At 46.6% G+C, this 23,160-nt stretch overlaps 1 protein-coding gene and 1 long non-coding RNA gene across 19 annotated transcripts in view; both read right to left on the reverse strand.

Moving 5' to 3' along the window:
- Positions 1 to 3,744: 3,744 nt before the first annotated feature.
- Positions 3,745 to 13,799, reverse strand: LOC128337009 (uncharacterized). 6 transcript variants are annotated; one of them, XR_008312150.1, is made up of 6 exons: positions 13,595 to 13,799; positions 7,980 to 8,082; positions 7,287 to 7,591; positions 7,091 to 7,200; positions 4,786 to 5,152; positions 3,745 to 4,607 (listed from the first exon to the last, which is right to left on the reverse strand). It is a non-coding gene; the product is annotated as an uncharacterized LOC128337009 (long non-coding RNA). The 6 variants fall into 6 exon arrangements; XR_008312152.1 differs by having other exon boundaries at positions 4,786 to 6,342; XR_008312153.1 differs by having other exon boundaries at positions 4,786 to 4,860; positions 4,932 to 7,200.
- Positions 13,800 to 14,633: 834 nt separating this feature from the next.
- Positions 14,634 to 23,160, reverse strand: part of SCYL1 (SCY1 like pseudokinase 1) — a 30,401-nt gene continuing 21,874 nt past the window's right edge. For 8 of the 13 annotated variants that reach the window (XM_053277447.1, XM_053277446.1, XM_053277444.1 and 5 more), the window contains 2 exons: positions 18,027 to 23,100; positions 14,634 to 16,559 (listed from right to left, as the gene is read on the reverse strand). The gene's annotated coding sequence lies outside the window, so the exon portion shown is untranslated. Of the gene's footprint in view, positions 16,586 to 18,026; positions 23,101 to 23,160 lie in introns of all 13 variants that reach the window. The other 5 variants (XM_053277442.1, XM_053277438.1, XM_053277436.1 and 2 more) reach the window with 4 other exon arrangements.

Genomic DNA, 23,160 nt, shown 5'->3' on the forward strand with positions numbered 1-23,160 from the left:
AATCAAACCCTAAAAGTAAGAATCAAACCCTAAAAGTCAGAATCAAACCCTAAAAGTCAGAATCAAACCCTAAAAGTCAGAATCAAACCCTAAAAGTCAGAATCAAACCCTAAAAGTCAGAATCAAACCCTAAAAGTCAGAATCAAACCCTAAAAGTCAGAATCAAACCCTAAAAGTCAGAATCAAACCCTAAAAGTCAGAATCAAACCCTAAAAGTCAGAATCAAACCCTAAAAGTCAGAATCAAACCCTAAAAGTCAGAATCAAACCCTAAAAGTCAGAATCAAACCCTAAAAGTCAGAATCAAACCCTAAAAGTAAGAATCAAACCCTAAAAGTAAGAATCAAACCCTAAAAGTAAGAATCAAACCCTAAAAGTAAGAATCAAACCCTAAAAGTAAGAATCAAACCCTAAAAGTAAGAATCAAACCCTAAAAGTAAGAATCAAACCCTAAAAGTAAGAATCAAACCCTAAAAGTAAGAATCAAACCCTAAAAGTAAGAATCAAACCCTAAAAGTAAGAATCAAACCCTAAAAGTAAGAATCAAACCCTAAAAGTAAGAATCAAACCCTAAAAGTAAGAATCAAACCCTAAAAGTAAGAATCAAACCCTAAAAGTAAGAATCAAACCCTAAAAGTAAGAATCAAACCCTAAAAGTAAGAATCAAACCCTAAAAGTAAGAATCAAACCCTAAAAGTAAGAATCAAACCCTAAAAGTAAGAATCAAACCCTAAAAGTAAGAATCAAACCCTAAAAGTAAGAATCAAACCCTAAAAGTAAGAATCAAACCCTAAAAGTAAGAATCAAACCCTAAAAGTAAGAATCAAACCCTAAAAGTAAGAATCAAACCCTAAAAGTAAGAATCAAACCCTAAAAGTAAGAATCAAACCCTAAAAGTAAGAATCAAACCCTAAAAGTAAGAATCAAACCCTAAAAGTAAGAATCAAACCCTAAAAGTAAGAATCAAACCCTAAAAGTAAGAATCAAACCCTAAAAGTAAGAATCAAACCCTAAAAGTAAGAATCAAACCCTAAAAGTAAGAATCAAACCCTAAAAGTAAGAATCAAACCCTAAAAGTAAGAATCAAACCCTAAAAGTAAGAATCAAACCCTAAAAGTAAGAATCAAACCCTAAAAGTAAGAATCAAACCCTAAAAGTAAGAATCAAACCCTAAAAGTAAGAATCAAACCCTAAAAGTAAGAATCAAACCCTAAAAGTAAGAATCAAACCCTAAAAGTAAGAATCAAACCCTAAAAGTAAGAATCAAACCCTAAAAGTAAGAATCAAACCCTAAAAGTAAGAATCAAACCCTAAAAGTAAGAATCAAACCCTAAAAGTAAGAATCAAACCCTAAAAGTAAGAATCAAACCCTAAAAGTAAGAATCAAACCCTAAAAGTAAGAATCAAACCCTAAAAGTAAGAATCAAACCCTAAAAGTAAGAATCAAACCCTAAAAGTAAGAATCAAACCCTAAAAGTAAGAATCAAACCCTAAAAGTAAGAATCAAACCCTAAAAGTAAGAATCAAACCCTAAAAGTAAGAATCAAACCCTAAAAGTAAGAATCAAACCCTAAAAGTAAGAATCAAACCCTAAAAGTAAGAATCAAACCCTAAAAGTAAGAATCAAACCCTAAAAGTAAGAATCAAACCCTAAAAGTAAGAATCAAACCCTAAAAGTAAGAATCAAACCCTAAAAGTAAGAATCAAACCCTAAAAGTAAGAATCAAACCCTAAAAGTAAGAATCAAACCCTAAAAGTAAGAATCAAACCCTAAAAGTAAGAATCAAACCCTAAAAGTAAGAATCAAACCCTAAAAGTAAGAATCAAACCCTAAAAGTAAGAATCTCTTCGAGATAGGTTCTGCACCACCATTCCCTACCACTGGAATTGGAAAACCCTTGATCCCAACACCCACTCCTCAACCATCCATGACAGATGATTGAGCTGTGGGTGCTGGGATCAAGGATTTTCCAATTCCAGTGGTAGGGGACAGTGGAGTCAGTAGAATAGCAGCCATACCTGGTTTTTCTCTATCTTTGGAGGAAGGCCTTTGTGCAGTCCTTGTTTTCACCTCCCAACACTCCAGACATTGATCTTTTCTTTTGAAGTTCAGGGGAAAGGTTCTTGACACACATGCATGTTTAAGTTAGAGTATCTTTGCAGCTCCATTTTAGCAGTACAACTTTGATCCTTGGCCAGAGAATGAACTGCAAGGCATAGTCCTCCCGTCAGTTAATACATGAACCCCCCACTACCCAAGAGGGAAAACCTAACCAAGCAATGAAGTATTGTCACACCTGTCAGTGTGCTGATTATCTGAGCTCACAGCACATTCCACTGGATGACTGCATGTGTTGCAACTGCAACAACCTTCCTTCTGCTTTGCACAGGAATGAGAGTCCACTGGCAGATCTTCTAATGTGACAGTGAAAACTTACCTCACTCCTACAGGATTTGGTCCAGCTATGTACTTCTCTGAAGCTGCATAATGCTGCTGGAAAATCAACATGGCAGTGCACATTTCCAAGCAACACTATTTCTCACCCACTTTAGGAAGAACCAGGAGCAACATTATTTGAAAGTTCTTATATGACAACTTTTCCTTTGACCACACTTCAAAAGATCTCCAACAGTAAAGCTCAGCAGTTTTGGAGTAGGTGTCAAACAAGGGTAAAGCTGAAATACAGTGAGCTCTTTCCATTTCATAATCATACACCTCTGGCAGTGGAGATAATTTGCTATGGATCCCTAGAAGACACACATTCAAGCAGTGAGAGTTGCATTCCAGGGCACACCCTTGGCTGGGAAGCTCTCATTAGCATTCTGAAAGATACACAAGGTGGAACCGGTGGATCAACTCCCATCTTCTAATTGAGAGATAGGCTACCTTCCAGCACTCTCAGTCTGTCAGGAATTGCACAAGATACTTTAACAGAATCTATAATGTTTAAGACTCCAGAGTCCTGACATCTCCCTCTGGAAGCAGGAGGCTGAACTTTCTTCCTGCCCTAGATATTTATAGAAACTCACCAGCCAAGACTCTGACAGCAGACAAGGGAAATTGATCACCTGTTTAACAAGCAAGGATCCACTGTTAGGAAGTGACAAAGCAGCTGAGGACCGTGAACATTTTGACAGGAGGCTCTGGAGCATGCCAGAGTGAAGATAACCATCTTGACTGCAAGTCAACCAACCACTCCTCCCTTGCCCCCACCCTAAAAACAAAAACATTTCCCTCCCCAAGAATCCAGCCAATCAAGCGAGAGTCAGGAGACTGAGTGGATAGACAAGAACCTCAGAGCACACCGCTGCTGTCAGAGGCAGGTGAGGAGCAGTGAGACGGCAGGTAGGCTTTGACAACTGTCAAGCCACCATGACTGGCTTGTCAGTCGCAGAGGAGGCCACACTAAGCAGCAGCAGCCACCGTAGTGGGAGGCAGAGGACACCAGTCAGAATAGAAACAGACTCAATAGGACAGGTAAAGAGGGAGGAGGAGCAACAGTGACCGGGACCATGCTCCCAAATAAGGAAGAACAGAATTCAAGTGATGGTTGTAACATGTAGAGACAGAAGAGAGAAGAGAAATGAAGCATCAGATACATCAGCAAGAACACCAAAGGAAAGCCAATGAATAGACCGACAGAGGCAGGCAGCAGGAGCCGGTAGGGTAAATGAAGCCATTTCTAAAAAGGGTGGAAGAAGGCAAAGAAAGAAATTCCAGGAACAATTCAAATCAACTAAAACCTTCAGATACACATCTTTATTACAGTCAAAGACCAGGAAGTTAAAGCCACATCTACTTTAAAAGCTTGGGTGAAGAAATGTGTCCAATGTCTTAAGTAGTCTGAGATGGGGAGGCTCTGATTTCTGCAGGGAATGGATTCCAGAGTCTCAGCGTAGCCCCAGACAAGGCCCATCCCTCAGTGGCAGCTGGTGCTTCCTCAGACCGGGGGGGGGGGATGCTAGGCAGGGCAGGTGATGGATAGAGTCACAGGTACTCTCACTTGGTGGAAGACTAGATCCAGTGTGCCTCTTGGGGGCACACCCTCCCTCTTTATAAGCCCCAGGGGCACAGCGTCTCTCCTCTCACAGGAGACTCCAAGACAACACTGATGTAGTTAGTGGCCGGAGAGGCAGATTATCAGGTACTCAGGAAAGGAAGACCACAATGCTGACCAAGGCAGCAGAGCCAAGGCTGAGCAGTGTCCGTCTTCTGGCTGTCCCGGCTGGGCAAGAGGGGTGCGAGGCTGAAGGAAAGTGTCAGTCCATTCGAAGCAGGCAAAGTCAGAGTTCAAGTGTCAGGAGCGGAGACATCCTAGAGCAGGGGACAGGAATGGGAAGAAAGACATCCTGCAAGGTGCTTCTGCCAACAGTGCAGGCGAAGAGAAGCCTCAATACAGAGCCAGCTACAACACAGGCAAGGGGTTTTTGAGGGCGTCCACGCTGGCCTGTGAGTCATCTCGGTCAGAGCTGGGTTCGTGACAAGATCCAAACGTCAAGCATGTCTGCCACCAGTCACAGAGGTTTCTTGTGTCCGAGAATCGTGTTGCACCTGAGGCTGAGGCTGCACCGATCGTTTCTGCCACTTCTGCAGCTGCTCCTCTGCAACTAAGAAGCAATGGACAGAGAGGGTACATCTGTCAGATGGCAATGAATACTTATCTCTTCTCAAGAGTGCCCCAAACCATTTAGATTGAGAAATAAAGTTTTTAAAAATGGATTCCTGTCCCCATAGGGCCCACAATCTAAACACTCAGGAGTTCCAAACCATGTCAATCATACCTACCATCGGGCACAGAGAAGATGCCCCTACTGATTGAGACCCTTGTACTGCTTCTTTCCACACCTTCAGAGCCTGCTCCTGCAAAACAGATGTCTACAATGCTCATGTCACAACAGTGAAGACCAAACACTACCTGTAGAAATCCTTACCATCACCACCAGCAGGGAGGAGCTTTCCAGCAGTCTAGCTGATCCTGCTGCTCCCAAGACTGGGATTCCATCACGTCTTCTTTCTGCTCAGACTCAGAAAGCAAAGCATATAGAGGCTTAGACAAAGACATGTGGCTTTACAGCTCCCAACTAGAAACCCAAGGGGTGGAGCATTGTGTTGTTCACACTGTTCTCTCAGCCTGATGCCACCTGTGGGCCTCCTGGATGTAGCACCAAAACAGAAATGCAATATCAGAAACATCGTCCATACTGTAGTGGAAAATCATATTAGCAGTAGCAAAGACAGCTGCAGAAACACCACAATAAATTTGATACCATGAGGGGGAAAAGTAGAGCTTGCCCTTCTTAGGGGTAATGTATCTGGTCCAGCCATAAGCAGCGCTCCCTTTTTCTTCAGGAGAGGCCCACAAAGAAGGAGGCCCTCCGCGCATGCCCAGAATGGCCCAAAAAGACACGGGCAGCACGGCTGCACGCTTAAGGCTTTTATGGTATAGGATGTCCACAGATAATTGTGAATAATGGTGTTCAATTTGCAGAGCAAGTCCTTTCCCAAAAGGTTTACAGAAGTGCTGTCACATTACAAACACATTTTCACATACAAGAGCCCAACCTACGCAGAGGCGGGTTGTGAGACTGTGAGGTACTATGGACCTTTCTCACTGCATTGTCAGTAACATTCAGTCAAACATACTGTGCCAATATTTACTGGAGGATCAACAACATTTCCCTTTACAGAACAAGACACAGACAACCAACAAGAAGCCAGTTCCAAAAGTGCTCAGCTGAGTTAACATTTGGGGCCCTAGGAGTTTTCATCACAGCTGGCCACTGCGCCGAGGCCCCATGGCTGATGGACATCATGGGCACTCCTTTTCCTCTCCTTTGTTTCCCCTGTGAACTGGCTGGTCACAATAATGGCAACCGTTTGAGCTCATGGCTGGTTAGCCTGGGGACAGAACTTAGCCTTCGCCGCCTCACTCCGTTCTTGGCCTGCTTCTTTGTCCGACTGAAGCTCCTCCCAAGCTGCATGGATGTGCCCCCTGCTGTAAGCTGCGAGCTGGTGCTCACCACTACCCCAGTTGTTCTGACTGGCTGAGTTTTTTCTTGGTATGCGCTGGTATCCAGTTACAGAGCTGGGCTCCCGGATCCAAAGAGAGGGGCCGGAGCAGTTTTTTCACTAAGAAAGAGTGTCTCGCTTTGGAAGACACAGATTTTTCTTTGAGGAAAAAGATGAGCTTGTAGCCATATTCTTCAGAGGGAGTCTTCAAAGTCAAAGAGGGGGAGACCCAGCATGAGGGTCAAGGCAGATGGCAGCAGGGTGGCCTTATGCTTCACTCCTGGCTGAGGGAGTCCAAGGGGCTGGCTGAACAAGCTGCCTAGACTGAACAGGCTGAAGTTGCAGGTTAGGATTTATTGGTTTGTGGTGGTGGTGGTGAGGACAACGTGCCACCCATCCAACAAATCACAGGGAGAGGCAAACCTTTGGTACCAATTCCCTGGCCAGCTGCAGCCCCATGACAGAAGGAAAAGAGTGCACCAGCGTGGGCAAAGAGGGCAGGGCCTGTGCAGAGAGAAGCAGAGTCACCAAGAGCTGTGGCGTAGCAAGTGCGGTTGCCATCCTGATCACCCCCTTCACCGCTGCCCGCCTCCTCATCCGACAGGTACCAGACATCCATTTGTCTTGGGAGATTCAGGTGCAGATAGCTCCTGAGGTGCAACAGCATCTTAGGATCAAAGCTTCCAGTGCTAGGAAACTAAACCATATGGCTCCACTTCTGCATGTACTGGGTAGATCAAGTGCCATAGCATTGGCACACAAATCCAACTGGAGAGTCTGTCCCTGGACACTTTGATTTCCACCTATCGTCACTCTGTGGTGTTCCCCAAGACTGACAAGTAGGCCGAGGCTCCATGCGGTTCACCAGCCGGAAACAACCAGACACTTAGCCTATCAGCTGGCAGATCGGGCTGTGATGGTGTGAAGTGTCCCTCAACCCAGAAACACAAGTGATAATTTGTGTTTGGCATCAGTGGCCATTCAGAGAACTAGTTCACCATCTCACTCGATACAGCAGCATACTAAATGTGTGCAAAAGGCATAACCCAAAAATGGTTATTACATTCATAACAGCACTTACATTTATTGCCAACTATCGACGTGCACAGGCCTGGACCAGCCAGAACCTGGTTTTCCTTCATCATGGACCACACGAATTCTTCCCATCACTTCCAAGGCTGCCCTGCAGAACTGACAGGCAAATGGAGACAGATGAGCCTAGTATGCCCATGCTACAAGAGCAAGCACCAAGCATTAAAAAGAAGAACAAGACATACCACCAGGAGCCGACTGCCAGAGAGAGAGAGAGAGAGAGAGAGAGAGAGAGAGAGAGAGAGAGCTGCTGAGGGAGGCACCGTGGTCTTGCTTCTTTCAACCCCTTCAAAGCCTGCTCCTGCAAAAGAGACCAAGGTTACGTCCATGGTATGTGTGCCACAAGAGAGAGATCTAAACACTTCCAGTTAAAATACATATTAACAGTGGCAGGGAGGAGCAGAGCTGGTTTCTGGCATTCTAGATGATCGTGCTGCTGCCAGGGCTGGGCCTGTGCTAGTTCTTCTCTCTGCCCCTTCCGGGGCTCCTCCTGAAAAACAGAGGCTGTTGTGTCCATCATGGATGCTGCACAAACCAAGTTCAGGACACTGTCAGTAAAAGTCTCTACCACAAGCTGCATCATGAGCATTTCACTTTATTGGCTGGGCAGTGGGTTTGTTTATCGGGGCTTTGGATTAGTTGGTTTATTGGGGCTTTGGGTTAATTGGTTGTGGTGGTTTATTTGGGAGGCTTCAGGTTTATAAGTTGGTTTATTGGGGCTTTAGGTTTATTTATAGTGGCTTGGGTCTCTTGGTTGAATTATTTATTGGGTGTATTGGTTGTGGCAGTTTCTTGGGGCATGTTGGAGCATTTCCTTGTAACCTTCCATGGATACTTAGATCAGCAAGTGCAGCATATCCAATCTCTTCAATACATACAATGCAGAGAGTTGAAGACATTCATGGCAGCATTCTAGAGCCAGGTGCTGCTCCCGAGAGGGGACTGCGGTACTGCTTCTTTGCTCACCATCGAAGGCTGCTCCTGCCAAAGAGATGGAGGTTACAGCTATGAAACACATGCAGACTTAACAGGCATAAACCGTGCTGGGGCACAAGTAACCACTTGCACACTAAAGACGACTGGGACCAAGAATGGCCACTCCCCTTTTGAATTACCAAAATGCAAGCAGTTACTCACATCTGCCTATAATGCTCATCTGAACACCAGTTCTGGCAAGGCTGGAGGGGCTGGTGCACCACACAGAGAGGCAACAGTATGGCCTGAGGGTTGGGGCGGTAATAGCTAACTTGGTTATGGAACTCTGCTTATGGGGGTTACTGGAGAGCCAGGGTGGTATAGTGGTTAGGGTTGTTGTGAGGAGAAACTTAAGTATGCAGTACACTGTTCTGGGCTCCTTGGAGGAAGAGCAGGATATGAAATGTAAAAATAAAATAAAAAATACTGGCCCTTGCCTACCCACAGGGCCATAGACAAGGAAAGGCTTTTAGTGCCACTAAGCTATCTTCTCCCTAGTCCACAACAGAGAATTGGCTTGCTTCACCCACTGCCAGAAGTTGACCTTGCTCTCAAGATCAGGAAGCACACACACACCCCTTACCTCTCTGCAGAACAGCACAGGAGGCCATCCTTGTCCTCCCAGGTTCTCATGGAGGGAACTTCCAGTCTTTCAAGGCAAAATACTACAGCCACCTATGGAGGGAGAAGCACTTTGTCCCTTTGGGTCATTTGAGCTTCTCTGCAGGAGGAATAAAGGCTCCTGATCTGGTTTTTGGCAGCAGCACTCTAAGTGAAGGCAAGTCTGGGACATAAATGACAAACTGAAAAGTGGGGAGCCTTTAAAAGCTACACAGGAAGGCACCTGCAGTACAGTTATTATTATTCGATTTCTATACCACCCTTCCAAAAATGGCTCAGGGCGGTTTACACAGAGAAATAACAAACAAATAAGATGGAACCCTGTCCCCAAAGGGCTCACATTCTAAAAAGAAACATAAGATAGACCCCAGCTACAGCCACTGGAGGTCCTGTGCTGGGGGTGGATAGGGCCAGTTACTCTCCCCCTGCTAAATAAAGAGAATCACCACGGTAAAAGGTGCCTCTTTGCCCAGTTAGCAGGGGTCAGTTCTCCTTCCCTGCATCCCAACAGACATTTATTCCAATGCTTGTATAGGCAAAGAAGGACAGTTGTCCTCTGCAGAACTCACTCATGAGACCCCCATCTCTGCTGCAAGCCTTGGGGCCATCTGAAGGATCCCAAGTGGGCACCACTTGGAAAAGCAGAACACTTGGCTACCAGCCTAGGGCCCCATCCCCAGAACTCCCTGAAAAGAGACAAGCTTTTTTGAACTGGGTAACTCCCGATTCTAACCTGACATACAAAGTGAAGGCCTATGAGCATGTAGACTGTGCTTTAGTACACAGTACAGTTGAGAGCTTTTTAGTGTTGGGACTTTTTAGTGCAGGGTTACAGCCCTACGTTCTGACCTGGGCCAATAAGGATGTAACATGGGGGAGCACGAGAAAGTCCTGGTTTGTTCTAGCTTTAAGTACTAGATTCAAGAGATCAGCAGTATGACCACCAACACCCCTTCAATGGAAAATGCTACAAAGGGAGCAACAAATCAGTGTTAGCTGCTGATTTGGGGGCAAACTAGAAAGATTGTTCTCTTGCTAGATCAGAGTCCTACATTTGAGACATGCAGTGACTGGCCCAGGGTAGCTTAGTAAATCCCATGCCTGAATTGGTATATGGGCCCAGTGCTGTGCAGTTCTCAAGATATTGTGCCACACTGGTCCAGCATCCACAAACCCCTGAAAGCAAAGACAAGGCAGAGCTTCATTAAGCACCCAGAAAACTGAGCCAGATGTTTTAACCCAGTTACCCAGCCTTTCAGAATTTAGGACAGGCACCAATCCCCAGAGCAATACACAGACATCCACACCTTTGTGGCTTTTGCAGTGAACACTGCACTGCTTCATGGCCAAGCTCTGGTGCTACCAGGCTGCCAGTGGATTTTGACTCTCACAAACTGGGATGGGAGAAGAGTTGTCCTGCACCTTGTCCCTTGATGTTAGGAGCAGCAGAGACAACCAGAGGACTAGCAGACTGCAGCATTTCTGAGCTTAGACTGACAGGCTGGTGAACACACACACCCACCTACTGCAAACCAGCTTCAGCTGCACTGCCCGCCCTCCCTCTGAGGCCAAGACTTTTGTCTGCCTTACAGCAACAGGTTCTGCTATGTCCTGATGCTAACTGAGCACCCAGTCAATGTAGGAGAACTAAGTCATTCCAGTCGAAAGAGTGTTGGGAGCATGGTATGAAAATGCACTACTGGTCTCAGGCATCCCGAGTTCACAAGACAGGATAAAGAGAGCTATGCAGACCTGGCTATCCTGTCCTTCCTCTAGGCAGTCCACAATCCTCACAAGATCCCTGTTAAGCGGGCTGGGCAGGAGCCACTGGCCCAGGTTAACCCAGTGAGTGTCATGGCTGAAGGGGTCTCCCCACTCCTACGCCACCACCAAGCAGCTGCCTCAATCCCATCCATTAACTGGTTAAAGTTAAGCCAAGAACACAAGCCAACACCACCAAGCAGCTCTTTGGAAAAAGCCACTGAAAAAAACAGAGGAAAGGAAGGAGCACATAACTATGTTTGGGAACAGAAGCAAACCCAAGAGGGCCAAATGGCACTGACCACCCGAGCCACACCACCACACTTGCAAACACACCTAGACGGGAGCTGCACTGGGCTCCTCCCCGCTTCCCCATCCCATCTCCAGCTGAACGCTTCTTGCTAGAGGCCCTCTGCAGCTTAAAGCCACAGTCTCCTATTCTGCAGCTGGAGTGACATCCAGACTATGAGACTCTATAGGACTACTCTAGAACAGCAGTCTGGGGGTGTAGCTAGCCACTGGGCAAGATGGCTGCTTAGCCCAAAAGCTCTTTCCCATGCCAGGATTTATATAAGAACTCAGCAGGCCCAACTGTTAGCAGCAATACTAAAACAGAACAAGCTGTGTGATAAACAAGTCACATGGTTACTAAAATGGAACCTAAACGTTTACGTTGAAAGCAAAACAGCAGCAGCAGCAAAGAGCCTGCCAAGCAGCATGATGGCCTCCAAAATGGCAACAGCGGGAAAATCACAATTGAACAAGGATACAGCTGATCACAATGCTGTGCAAGATCCTGACTTAGCAATCCTTGGGGCAATGATAAAAAAAAACTATCAGCACTGTGGGCCACGGCACTGAAACCCTTAGAAGACTAATGCATCAGGAAAAGGATCACCAGTTTAGCTAAGTGAGTCAGTGATGCATTAGATTCCAGTTATGCATCTATAAAATTAAGGGGGATAACTCCCAGAAGTGGGTGGGAATGGAAACATCTCCTGAACAGACAATGCTGCCATCAGAATAGTAGAGAGTTATAAGGCAATCAATCAATCCTTAGCTCAAAGGCACAACGTGTATGGGGGAAATGGCTTAACAACCCAGTGCCACCTTTACCACCTCTATCACACAGCATCTTCTGATCCCTCAAAATAGATCAATTTAAAGGAGGGGGGAAATGAGAACTCTACATAGCTAAGGACAAAGGTGAACAGACTCATTCACAGCTGAAAAATAATGCAGATGAGGTTAACTGTAACCAATTCAGTTTATGTCCAATCAATCTGTAGGATCACAAGCACTCAGGCATCCGATTTTACAGATCACACAAAACCAAGAAGATGATCGCTAGTATTTATGGTTTACTTAAATACTCCCTTAATTGGGCTGAAAGCTGTAAAGGAATTAGACTTAAGACAAGTTTATCCTTGTTGGTCTCTGGTTCAACATTTATCATGCAAAATCAACCTCTGCCACAGTGACAGAAAATACTTTAACATTAACTCATCATTGGCATTTGCCACTTTGCAGCTCAGTAGAATATACCAATACTGGGATACAACTTACAGCCAGATCCCCAACTAGCTTTACTAGGGGTACAGTCAGAAGATGATGCAGTTAATTATGAAGTCTTCTTGGCCTATAGTTCAACACTGGCCAGAACAGAAGAGCCATATCACTTGAAAAATCCAGTATTGCCCTCCACAGAGCAACAGTACATATGTCTGGGATATTGCACTGACATACAAGTTAATAAAGCTTCAACTTTCTCGAGGACCTTACACCTCAGATTATTGCATTAGCCACTGGTATCCTCTTGCAACATATAGAATCATGTATATATCCTTCATGGTTCTACTAGACATTTCACATTTTGGAAAGCTGAAATAGGAATACTTTGGAGCAGGAAAGGCCTGATTTCTCTGGCTTCTGGGAGAACTCAAAGCAAGTGGAGGCAAACCTGGACATCAGACTCATTTCTCTGCTGATTCTTGGGCTGAAGTGATCAGATCCTCTACTTCACACAACCTTTGCAGCTAAACCCAAGAGTGAAACTCCTGGCTTCCTAACAGCAAGTCTCCCTGTTGGCTGAAGCTAATGAGCAGGCACCTGGAATTGACCCTTCAAGAGCAAGTGCCAGCTCCAAATGGGAGCCCTGTGAGCACAGGCAGAGGGGAGATAGTTCTCCGAGGCACTTTTTCCTTGACAAGCACAGAGGACTTCAGTAATGTCCTGCACAAGCAAAACAAATTCTTACATGCTCTCTCAACCAACATTAGGCAAAGAAGCAAGGCAGCTGAGATCACAGACTATTGGACCAGTTCAGGGCTGGTGTGAAGTGAGCCCATGGCTCTTTAATTCAGCCATACTCCTGAGAAGACATCACAGCCGGCCTCCCCTTCTCCTGCACAGGCCCATCAGGAAAGCTACCCCAAGGACCCAAGCAAGCTCTTTGCCTTTAGACTGGAGATCTACCCTGATGTGTTAAGACAAGATTTGGCCAATCTGGACTAGAGACCGGGGTGGAGAAGCTGCCCGCTCCATTCCTACAAGTCACTGTGACTGAAGATGGAAGGTCGGCTTCCCTTTCAGAATCTATGGCCCTGCAGCAACACTCAGCCAGCCCACCAGGTACAACAAGCCTTTCCCCCTTACTGTAGGAGGAGATTTACTCAGAGTATGGGGAATGGGAAGGGAGCGAGCAGACTAGGAAGTTGTTCTCTTGACTTGGCTGGGGAGGGCAGGCACACTCCTGCTGATCCTGGGGCTTCCTAGACCCAGGTAGGGCTGTCCTACTGGGGTATAGCCAGTCATGCGAATGACCTTTGTGGCTAGAATACAGAGTGGGGGGAAGTGAAGAGACACCAGTACTTCAGTTTTACTTATTAGAACTTCTAGGGTAGAAGCTTTAAATACAAAACTCAGTCAGAGAAGTTTAGGGTTGGAGCTTCTAAGTAGGCAACAGCGTTCTACTCCAGTATCATGCCATGTCCAATAGGGACATTTTATTAGGCAGGGACAGGGAAAATGCAAGTCAACTTAAAACCAGCAACCCCTTCAACAGGGTGGGGGAACCAGATAAAGCAGAGACTCAATAGGATCAGCCCTTTTAAAAGTAACTTAGAAATATAATTACCTTGCTGGGTCAATGAAGAGATCTTGTGTTCTCTGTCTTGCAATAAAAGCCAGCCAGTCAGCTGCTTCAGAAGAATCCTCAAGCCAGACTCCAACCCTCCCTGAGCTGGCTCGGGCACTATACTGGCAACCACAAACTCTATGGAAGAACTGCTGAAGTTGTGATGCACCACTGTGGAGGGAGAGCTTATGTACTCATTGAAAGCCCTTCCCCTTCCTCAGTTTAGCCCTACTCCCGAGGAGGCCTCAGCAGACAGGAAGGGGCAGGGCTATGACTCTTTATAAGCCCTCAGTCAGTTCACAGGCTCCCTTTACTACTCCAGCAACTCCACCGGAGTAAGCCTGTTCGGAGGAAAGCTGGTCTTGAGCAGCCAGGTAAGGTCTCTGTGTTTAGAGAGAGTTCAAACTCTGATCTGTTGTGTTGATCCTTTTGCTGCCAGGGCTGATGGGGAAGGAAGAGGGAGCAGAAGCCCTGCTGAGTGTGTGGAGTCCCAGGGCTCCTCTGAGGGGCAGTATTGGGGATCTAGTATCTAAGTAGGGGGTGGACTTACCTTTTAATAGGTTTCCAGATGCAGTCTGCCACCAGTCAATGGAATAGTCTGCTGTATGTGTTGAAATTAATTTCAAAGAGATGGAATTGGTTTGAAAGTTACATGTATTATCTGAAGTGGGTAATTCAGAGGACTGTAAACTATGATAAAACTTTTCAAACTTTCTGAAGATGTCTACGGAGCAAACCATTCATTTGGCATGGTTTGTAGACGGAATCAATCTGATGGCTTTGGACTGCCTTTTCTTGCTGATGCACTTAGCTAGAACTTTGCTTGCTTTAGCACCTCTTTCATAATTTGCCAAAGAAAGAGTAGCTGTTTTCTAATAGACTGTGATTCTAATAGGAGGCTTGGCTTTATTTCTTTATGTTCAGCATATATGTTTTTGCTTGGTTAATCCCCTCTCCACGAAATGTTGCTTTAAATGCTTCCCAAATTGTGGCTGGGCTGAATCAACAATCCGAGTTAAATTAAAAGTCAATCTTCCAATGTTTTGCATATATCTTTATTGTATAATAAATAAGTTTTCAACCAAGAAATTGGGTTATTAGAACTTTCAAAACTTAATGAGCATATTATCCAATTGTGATCTGTCCAAATTTTATCACTAATAGCATCTTGAATATCATTCGGTAAGGAACTGGAGATGAGAACATAATCAATCCTAGAACAAGTTTCATGTCTGGCAGACAAGAATGTGTAATCCCTTTCCCCTGGGTGTAACAACCGCCAAGGAACTATCAAATTAGCTTTCTTAAAGAGATATGCTATAGGGAACTTAGAAGTGGAAATATTGGGAGTATACTTGGAGGCTGACCTATCCAAAGCAGGGTTTATGGTTAAATTAAAATCACACCCATTTATCCAATCTTGAATCTTAATTCTTTGAAGTTTTTAAAAGAGATTTTGAATGACAAGAGTATTTGGGGCATATATGGAACACAGTAACAAGGGTTTATCCAAAAATGTGCCCTCAAGATATACAAACTGACCAAAAGAATCTTTATAGTCTTTCAAGGGTGTAAATCAGCAATTTGGGGAAAACAATGTGGCAGTTCCTTTGGACTTCGAGCTTCCAGCTGCTGTCCCTGATCAGGATAATTAAACTAAACAACGTTGTTGTTCCTTTTTTAGTATGTGTTTCTTGAAGAAAAATTATATCTGTTCTTTGTTTTAAACACCTTAGAATGTTTGATAAGAACCTAAGCCATTACAATTAACTGAAAAAATATTTAAATCACCCATCTTTAAAGGACAGATTACCCATGTCAACAACTGCAAGTGCTATAACCAATTGGACTAATGTTATATCATAGGCCTTGAGTCGAAATACATCATCTTTGGCAGAAACTGTTAGCATTGAAATACATTCATAACTAAACCCAGGAACTATCCTTCCTTCCCCATCCTCCAAATCACCACCAAAAAGGTGAGAGAGAAAAGTAACCAGGTTAAACCAACTAAGACAATGTTAAACAGAATTCTACAAAAGAGTGAGGAAAACCAAAACCAATGTTCCCCCTCTCCCCGAAATAGGGAGTAAGCGAATCCAGTTACAAATGTGAAAAAAGCATGAAAGAGCTACTAAATGTGTATGTTCAGGGCTCTCCCCCGCTCCCGCTCCCATCCAGATATCTTACTAAGCATACTACATGCTTATAAAGTGGGGTGGGGGAGTATAATGTGCCAAAGCATAGGAATTAGTTCTTTAATCCTTACTAGACTCCTTTATATCCTTATTAAACTCTTCCTTTAGCAGTGTCCTTTATCCAGAGAGCAATAACAATTAGAGCAATGGGTTGAAATTAGAAATTATTTTCCTATTCAGCCCAATCTCCTACTCGTCCTCCTTGTGCCATTCAAGATAAAAGTTCAGTACCAAGGCAAATTATTATCTTGTTTGCCTAAAAAGAAGTAATCAAGAGTAAGATTAGACAATAAGGCCAACTAACATTTCACTCAAAATTCCCAAAGTGAAACATCAGGATTGGTGACTTCTGGGGCTGTCACTTCTTCCAACTAGAGACGCTTTGCTTTGCCAAGAAACTTTGCAGGCTTGAGAGTTGTTTGGTGAGAGACCCAGGGTACAAATGGCACTTCACATCTTTAGCTTCAAGGGGAGTCCAACAAGAGATACACAGAGGCAACAAAAAGTATTTAGTGAGTAAAGAGCTGGTGGGGTTTTCACTTCTTCCATTTAGAAATGCTTTGCACATAAGTTCTAGGTTCTTGAGATTTCTTGGGCAAAAGGCCCAGGATGGAAAGAAGGTTTTTCTCTTGTGTGTCAGCAGCACAGAAGCACCACTTTTGCTAGCTGCCATATTCCTAAGCGTAGCTGCAGGCTGCATCCTGGTTCAAAAAGCCCTTCCTTGAAGTGTGTGGTTCACAGTGACATTCCTCCTCACAAGGCCACATCTGAGAGAGAGAGAAAAATGGAGAGCCTGCCTGGGGGTCAGTTGTTTTGTGCTCTTAGCATGCTGTAGAAATGCTCATCTTCCTCCCTCCCTGTTCTAGAGAACTGCTTGGTTGGGGCAGAAGGCAGCTATCTCCTTAAACGACCCCCATTCACCCCAGAAGAGCCACATTCCCAGCTGCTGCAACACCCCACCAGTCTGACGCTCCCTGCCTTTGCCACCACTTTGGAGAAGACAGACCATCACTGATTCTCCTTTTCCCACTCTAGACACACAGAGAGAGACATCCCCCACCCTCTGCACCTGAGGGAGTCTCTTCCCTTGGCATTTTCGTCCCCTCACTCCCCCCACCTCTCCTTTGTATGCTGCTTCATGTTCATGTTTTCAAGCAGAAGATCAGAGGTTTTTTGAAGGCTGTGCCTTTAAGAATGAAGGTTTTCTTTGGTAGACCATAGCCAATATGGTGTAGTGGTTAAAGTGTTGGAGCAGGGCTGGGGAGACCTGAGCTCAAATCCCCAGTCAGCCATGAAACTCACTGGGTGACTCAGCCAGTCATTTCCCCCTCAGCCTAACCTACCTTGCAGGGTTGCTGTGAGGATAAGCATAACCATGTGCACCGCTCTGGGCTTCTTGGAGGAAGAGTGGGATATAAATAATATGGGAGGGGTTGACCACGGCCTCCTCCCGCACAGTATGCCTTTCAGCATCTTCCTCTATCGCTGCTGCCCAATATAGGAGTGTCCCATAGTCTGGGAAACAGACCAGCGGGGATTTGAACAGGCAACCTCTTGCTTGTTAGGCAAGTCATTTCCCGACTGCGCCATTAGCTGCAACCCTCTAACACCCTCTGTACCGGTGGTATATAAATATACACTATAGTTGCATATTATTTTTGTTTAAATGAAGTGTAGTCAATAGAAGAGATCAGACTGGATTGCTTGCTGCTGTGATCGGTGTAAAAATGCTATTTGAATTTGCTTCTGAGTTTACCTGCTTAGGATTGGAGTGCATGTGGCTTAAAGTCTCTCTATATCTATCTATCTATCTATCTATCTATCTATCTATCTATAAATACACACACACACACACACCCTGTCCCTCCTCCAAAGAGGGTTAGGGTTAGGGTTAGGGTCCCCCATTCCTAGTCCAACCACAGGGCCTCAGGGGTGGCAAGCCCTGCTCTAACCACTACACCACACTGGCTGCAGCTGGGAAGCACGGCAAGGCCCAACAGAAACTAGGGAGCCAGACAGCCGCCCCGGGGAGACCCGAGTTCAAATCCCCGTGCTGCCATATAACTCACTGGGTGACTTGGGGCCACTCACTACTCTCTCAGCTGAACCTACCTCACAAGGGTATTGTAGGATACCCCTGTACAGCCCTCTGGGTTCTTCAGGGGAAGAGCAGAATATAAATGTAATTAAATACATGCTTGGCGCTGGGCTAAAACCCTTCTGAATGTACTGACCACAGCTACTAGGAAAGGAAAGCTTTCTCCAGAGGTATCTGGAAGTGCCTCCCTCTTCCCAAAAGGACTCCATCTCTGTGTCCTGGGCCAGCCGCTCCAGCGCTGCCTGGCCGTGGAGGAGGATCTCTGGGCCGTTGGGGAGAACAGAGGCTTGTACTGAAGCAGGAAGTCGAGGCTAACCCTCACCGGGCCTCTGCCTGTAAGAAGGCAGATGGGGAGTGTGTACAAGAGCTGCAGCTACTCCTGGCCTAGCAGCACCCCATTCGGCTCCTCCCAGGCACCCGATTCTAGGCTGCTCTTTGATGCACTGGGCTCATCCATCAGCAAAGACTGGCGCCCTCGGTTAGTTCCCCTGCTAACTGATCAAAGAGGCACCTTTTTAAGTTGGTGATTCTCTTGATTAAGCAGGGGGAGAGCAGCTGGCCTTCTCCATCCCCAGCACAGCATCCCTCCAGGGGCTGTTGCTGGTGTCTCCCTTATGGGGGTTGTTTTTTTTAATTGTAAACACTTTGAGGACAGGGATCCATCTTATTTATTATTTCTCTATGTAAATTGCTTTAGAACATAAGCACAGCCCTGCTGGATCAGGCCCAAGGAGGCCCATCTAGCCCAGCATCCTGTTTCCCACAGTGGCCCACCAGATGCCTCCGAGAAGCCACAGGCAGGAGTTGAACGGGGCCGGCCCTCTCTCCTGCCATTACTCCCCCGCAACTGGTACTCAAGAGGCATCCTACCTACTCAGTAGCCCTCTGACTAGTAGCCAGTGATAATAAACCTCTCCTCCATAAAGTTATCCAAACCCCTCTTAAAGCTTTGGAAACTTTTGTTGAAAAGCAATATATAAATATTTGTTGCTGTTGTTGTTGTGTTTAGATTGTGAGCCCTATAGAGACAGGAAACCACCTTATTTATTTATAATTTCTTAATGTAAACCGCATTGGGGGCTTTTGTCGTGGTGGGGTGTGTGCATAACCCCCCCCCCCGTGGCCACAGGGCAAGTGACCACGTGCATCGTGTCCCAGAGTGCCTCCCTGATGTCATCACCTTGTCATCGATGTGACACAGAGAGAGAGAGAGAGAGAAACTCCAAGTGTCTCAGGCCTCTCCCTCTTTTTTTCCTCCCGTGCTCAAAGTTGAACTAAGAGGAGAACAGAGGAGCTCACCCCCATTCTGGCATTTTATTATTATTATTATTGCTTAATTTGGCTTGTTTTGGCTATCTTTCAGATTTTCAGTCTGGCTGCATGCCCAGTAGCCCACCCTGAAGTCTCCATGCCGGTTTGAATAGCCTGGCAGCTCCTGAACTCCCCCCACCCCACTGCAGAAGGGAGCCCCCAGGAATGAAGGCACCAAGTGGGGGGCGGGTGCAAAGGGAGAGCGTGTGATTTAAAGAAAAATGGTCTCTCCTTCTCTGTATCGTGCTCTGCACTCTGCTCCAGTCATTCTATAAAGGGTGGCACATTATGCTGAGGCTTTTCTGTTGGGGTTCTTTTTTTAAAGTCGAGCAATGGCAGGCACGTTCCTTTTGCCGAGTCAGGCCCTTGGTCCCTTTCGCTGCGTATTGTCTACTCAGCTGGCAGCAGCATGCCACAGTCTCAGGGCCTGGGGGGCAAGGAGCTTGGGCTGCTGCCAGTCCTCTGGGACTGGCCTGGATGGACCCCCCAGGAGACCCTCCCAGTGACTCATCGTGAAGGCAGCTCGCGAGTGCAGGGGAGGGATCTTTGAGAGCAGAGGCAGCTGCCGTAGACGACCGAGTCAGTGCTGTCTACCCAGACTGGCAGCAGCGGCTTCTCCAAGGCTGCCCTGCAGGCAGGAGTCTCTCCCAGCCCTGTCTTGGAGATGCTGCTGCCAGGGAGGGACCCTGGGAACTTCGGCAGGCAGGCAGGCAGGCGGGGGCTCCTCCCAGAGCGGCCCCATCCCCTGAGTCTCTTGCAGTGGTGCATGCGTGCGTGTGCACCTGTATCCCTCAGCCAGCCAGGAGCCATTAGCTGCCTGGCCAGCAGGCTTCTGCAGCGAATACAACTCCCTTTTTATGGCAGGCTGGCTCCTTCTCCAGCCCTTCCCAAATCTTCACTCCACCCTGTCTCTTCTCCTCGTCTGGCTAAACCCAGTTCCCAATCTTGGGGCTAAGAGACTTTGCACGGCTGAAGTGCAGCCCCGAGCCTGGAAAAACTGCAAAGGGCCCCTGAGATGTCCCCCCCCCCCCAATCCATGCAGCTTGGGAGGAAACAGGACCCGTTCCCAGAGGGGTCTGTCAAGGTCTTGCCTCTGAGCCGCAGCAGGAGTCTCGTGGTGGACTCTGGCTGCTGGGCATGCGCAGCAGGCAGCCTTTCTGCTTTGCAGGCGCCAGACGGAGCGGGTCCAGCCCGTGATCCGGACATCAACCCTGCCTGGACCCTGAGCTGCACGTGCAGCCTGCTTCCCACGCTTTGCATGCAAATGCAGCGGCAGCCATGCAGGTTTCTCGAAGGGCTTTCCTTGGGTGAAGCCCCCCACACCCCTACTCAGCTGCTCTCCTCCTGTCTCTTTCCCCTGCCGGCTCTGCTTTGCATTTGAATGGCAGACTGCCTGGGGGCAGAGGGAGAGAGAGAGCCCCCTGCCAAGTTGTGCCAGGCCCAAAACCAGCCCCTGCCAGACTAAGAAATCATGGTAATCTGCCCCTTCCTGTTACAAGCATAGGAACATAGGAAACTGCCATATACTGAGTCAGACCATTGGTCCATCTAGCTCAGTATTGTCTTCACAGACTGGCAGCGGCTTCTCCAAGGTTGCAGGCAGGAATCTCTCTCAGCCCTCTCTTGGAGAAGCCAGAGAGGGAACTTGGGACCTTCTTCTGCTCTTCCCAGAGCGGCTACATCCCCTGAGGGGACTATCTTACAGCATTCATACTTCTAGTCTCCCATTCCAATGCAACCAGGGCAGACCCTGCTTAGCTATGGGGACAAGGCATGCTTGCTACCACCAGACCAGCTCTCCTCTCCAGGCTTCAGTGCCTGGCAGCCTCTCCGGGTAACTTGGGGCTGGGAGTGAGTCCTGCCTGAAACCTTGGAGAGCTGCTGCCAATCAGTGCAGACAGTCCTGAGCCAGATGGCCCAAGGTCCTGACTCAGCAGCACAAGGCAGCTTCCTCTGGCTCTTTCCTGCACCGTTCCCTTTCCCATCCTTCCCTAGCTCTGTGTTCCCTGCTGCCGGGAATCACACCCTCCGTCTTATTCTGCCTTTTTGGACAGTTGGCCATTTCAGGACAAGCAGGACTCCGGATATGGCTGCTCTGCAATTCCCAGGATCCGCAGCCATCATGCCTTGTGTCTGGGAATGCTGGGAGTTGTAGTTCAGGAACATCGGGATGCTGGAGGCTGCCTCCCCCTGCTGGCTCTCTTTGCGTGCTGAGTCTTATGCTGGCAGCACAGGGTGGGGCAATGGTTAGAGACAAAGACACACCCCGCTTCAAATCCCCACGAAGTCACACAGCTGGCTCTGGGCTCCCCGCTCTCTCTCTCAGCTGAGCCTGCCTCACCAGGCTGTTCAAGATAAAAAGGGCAAGGGGGGGGCAAGGATGAGGCCTCTCAAATGGTCTCCCACCTCAATGGAGGCAGCTTAAGTTAAGGAGAGCCATTTAATTCCACCTTGCCCTGGTGCTGGAAGGGTTTCCTTCTTTCCTCTCCCACCTTCACAGCAAGTGCTGCACCCCAGGACAGCCAGAAGTTCTCGCACTGGGAGAAAACAGAAGCTGTTATCTCACAGGTGCTTCCTAAGGCTGACATGTTGGTCTTGGATGTGCCAGAGTGGAAAGGCCCACCAGAAGAACCCCACACCTGCCCTTGGTCTGTGAGGCCCCAGTCAAGAGGGGGAGGGTGGAGTGCTTGGAAGGAACCCACAGAGATGCTCCTCGGGGTGGGAAAGGCGAGGGCAGGGGGAGGGTGCTGCACTGAAGAGGGCTTGGTTGGTTCTCTGGCCCCCAAGGGAAGACATAAGGTGATTATAAAATCAGGCATAGGGTGGAGAAAGTGGATGGAGAGAAATTCTTCTCCCTCTCACATCACACTAGAACCAGGGGTCATCCCATGCAATTGATTGGCAGGAAATCTAGAACCAACAGACACACACTTTTTCACACAACGCATCATCCACTTGTGGGATTCTCTGTCAAACAAAATGTCAGATGTTGCTGTCCTTGGAGCAGCCCCCGTGGATTTACCACAGGTTTCTAAGGAAGAAGGCTCCCTTGTTTTGCATCTTGTCAGGATTGCTCTTCAACATTGTAGGTCTGATCAGAAGTGTAGCAGCTACAACAAAAATTCTCCATACATTTAAAATACATTCCAAAAGGAAGAACCCGGGTTCTACACAAAGGCTTTACAGAAATACTGAATGCACAGAATGCTCACATACAGAACAACAATTTGAAGGTAAGAATAAATTAAACTGGCTATCAATAACGTGGAGCAAGAAAGCATCACAGTCCATGGCAAGCAGACCGCTCCTTCCACAGTGAATCTTTTCTTCAGACTTCATCTTTTTTCTTCCAGTTGCAGAAAGTTCTCCTCTTTCTTTGGAGGCTACAGGGGAGAGGTTACCAGCACTTCACCCTGACCATAGGACTTCAGCTCCTATGTCCCTACATCACTTATTGTAAGAGCAACTTTCAACCTGTCTGCACAAGTCTCTTTTGAGAGGAAAACCAGAAGACTTTTAAATAAATAGAGTCACCTTAACTGTATATCTAACATCCTAATAAGGGAGTAAAAACATCTAAATAGGAGTTGATACATACCTCTTTGATATTAGTCACTTTTATACACTTTGGATTTCTTCAAATAACCTCCTTAGGGATTTACCCACAATCCACATGGCCGTCAATGTAAATCAGTCTGCTAGGGGTAAATTTTCTGGTCTATGGATTGCAATACATTGATTGATTGCTAGAGGGAAAGAAAATCAAAAGCATATCTAGACATAGGTTAATCTATACCCCTCTGACAGTAGCCACTTTTATACATTTCCGATTTCTTGCAATATCCTCCTTTGTAGGGATTTATCCACAATCCACATGGCACTGTATACAAGTCAACCTGCTGGGTAAAAAGAGAATATATAGGCATATTTACATTCTTTCATTAATTCAAATAATTCAT

Source organism: Hemicordylus capensis, chromosome 14 (genome assembly GCF_027244095.1).
Source record: "Hemicordylus capensis ecotype Gifberg chromosome 14, rHemCap1.1.pri, whole genome shotgun sequence".
NCBI lineage: Eukaryota > Metazoa > Chordata > Lepidosauria > Squamata > Cordylidae > Hemicordylus > Hemicordylus capensis.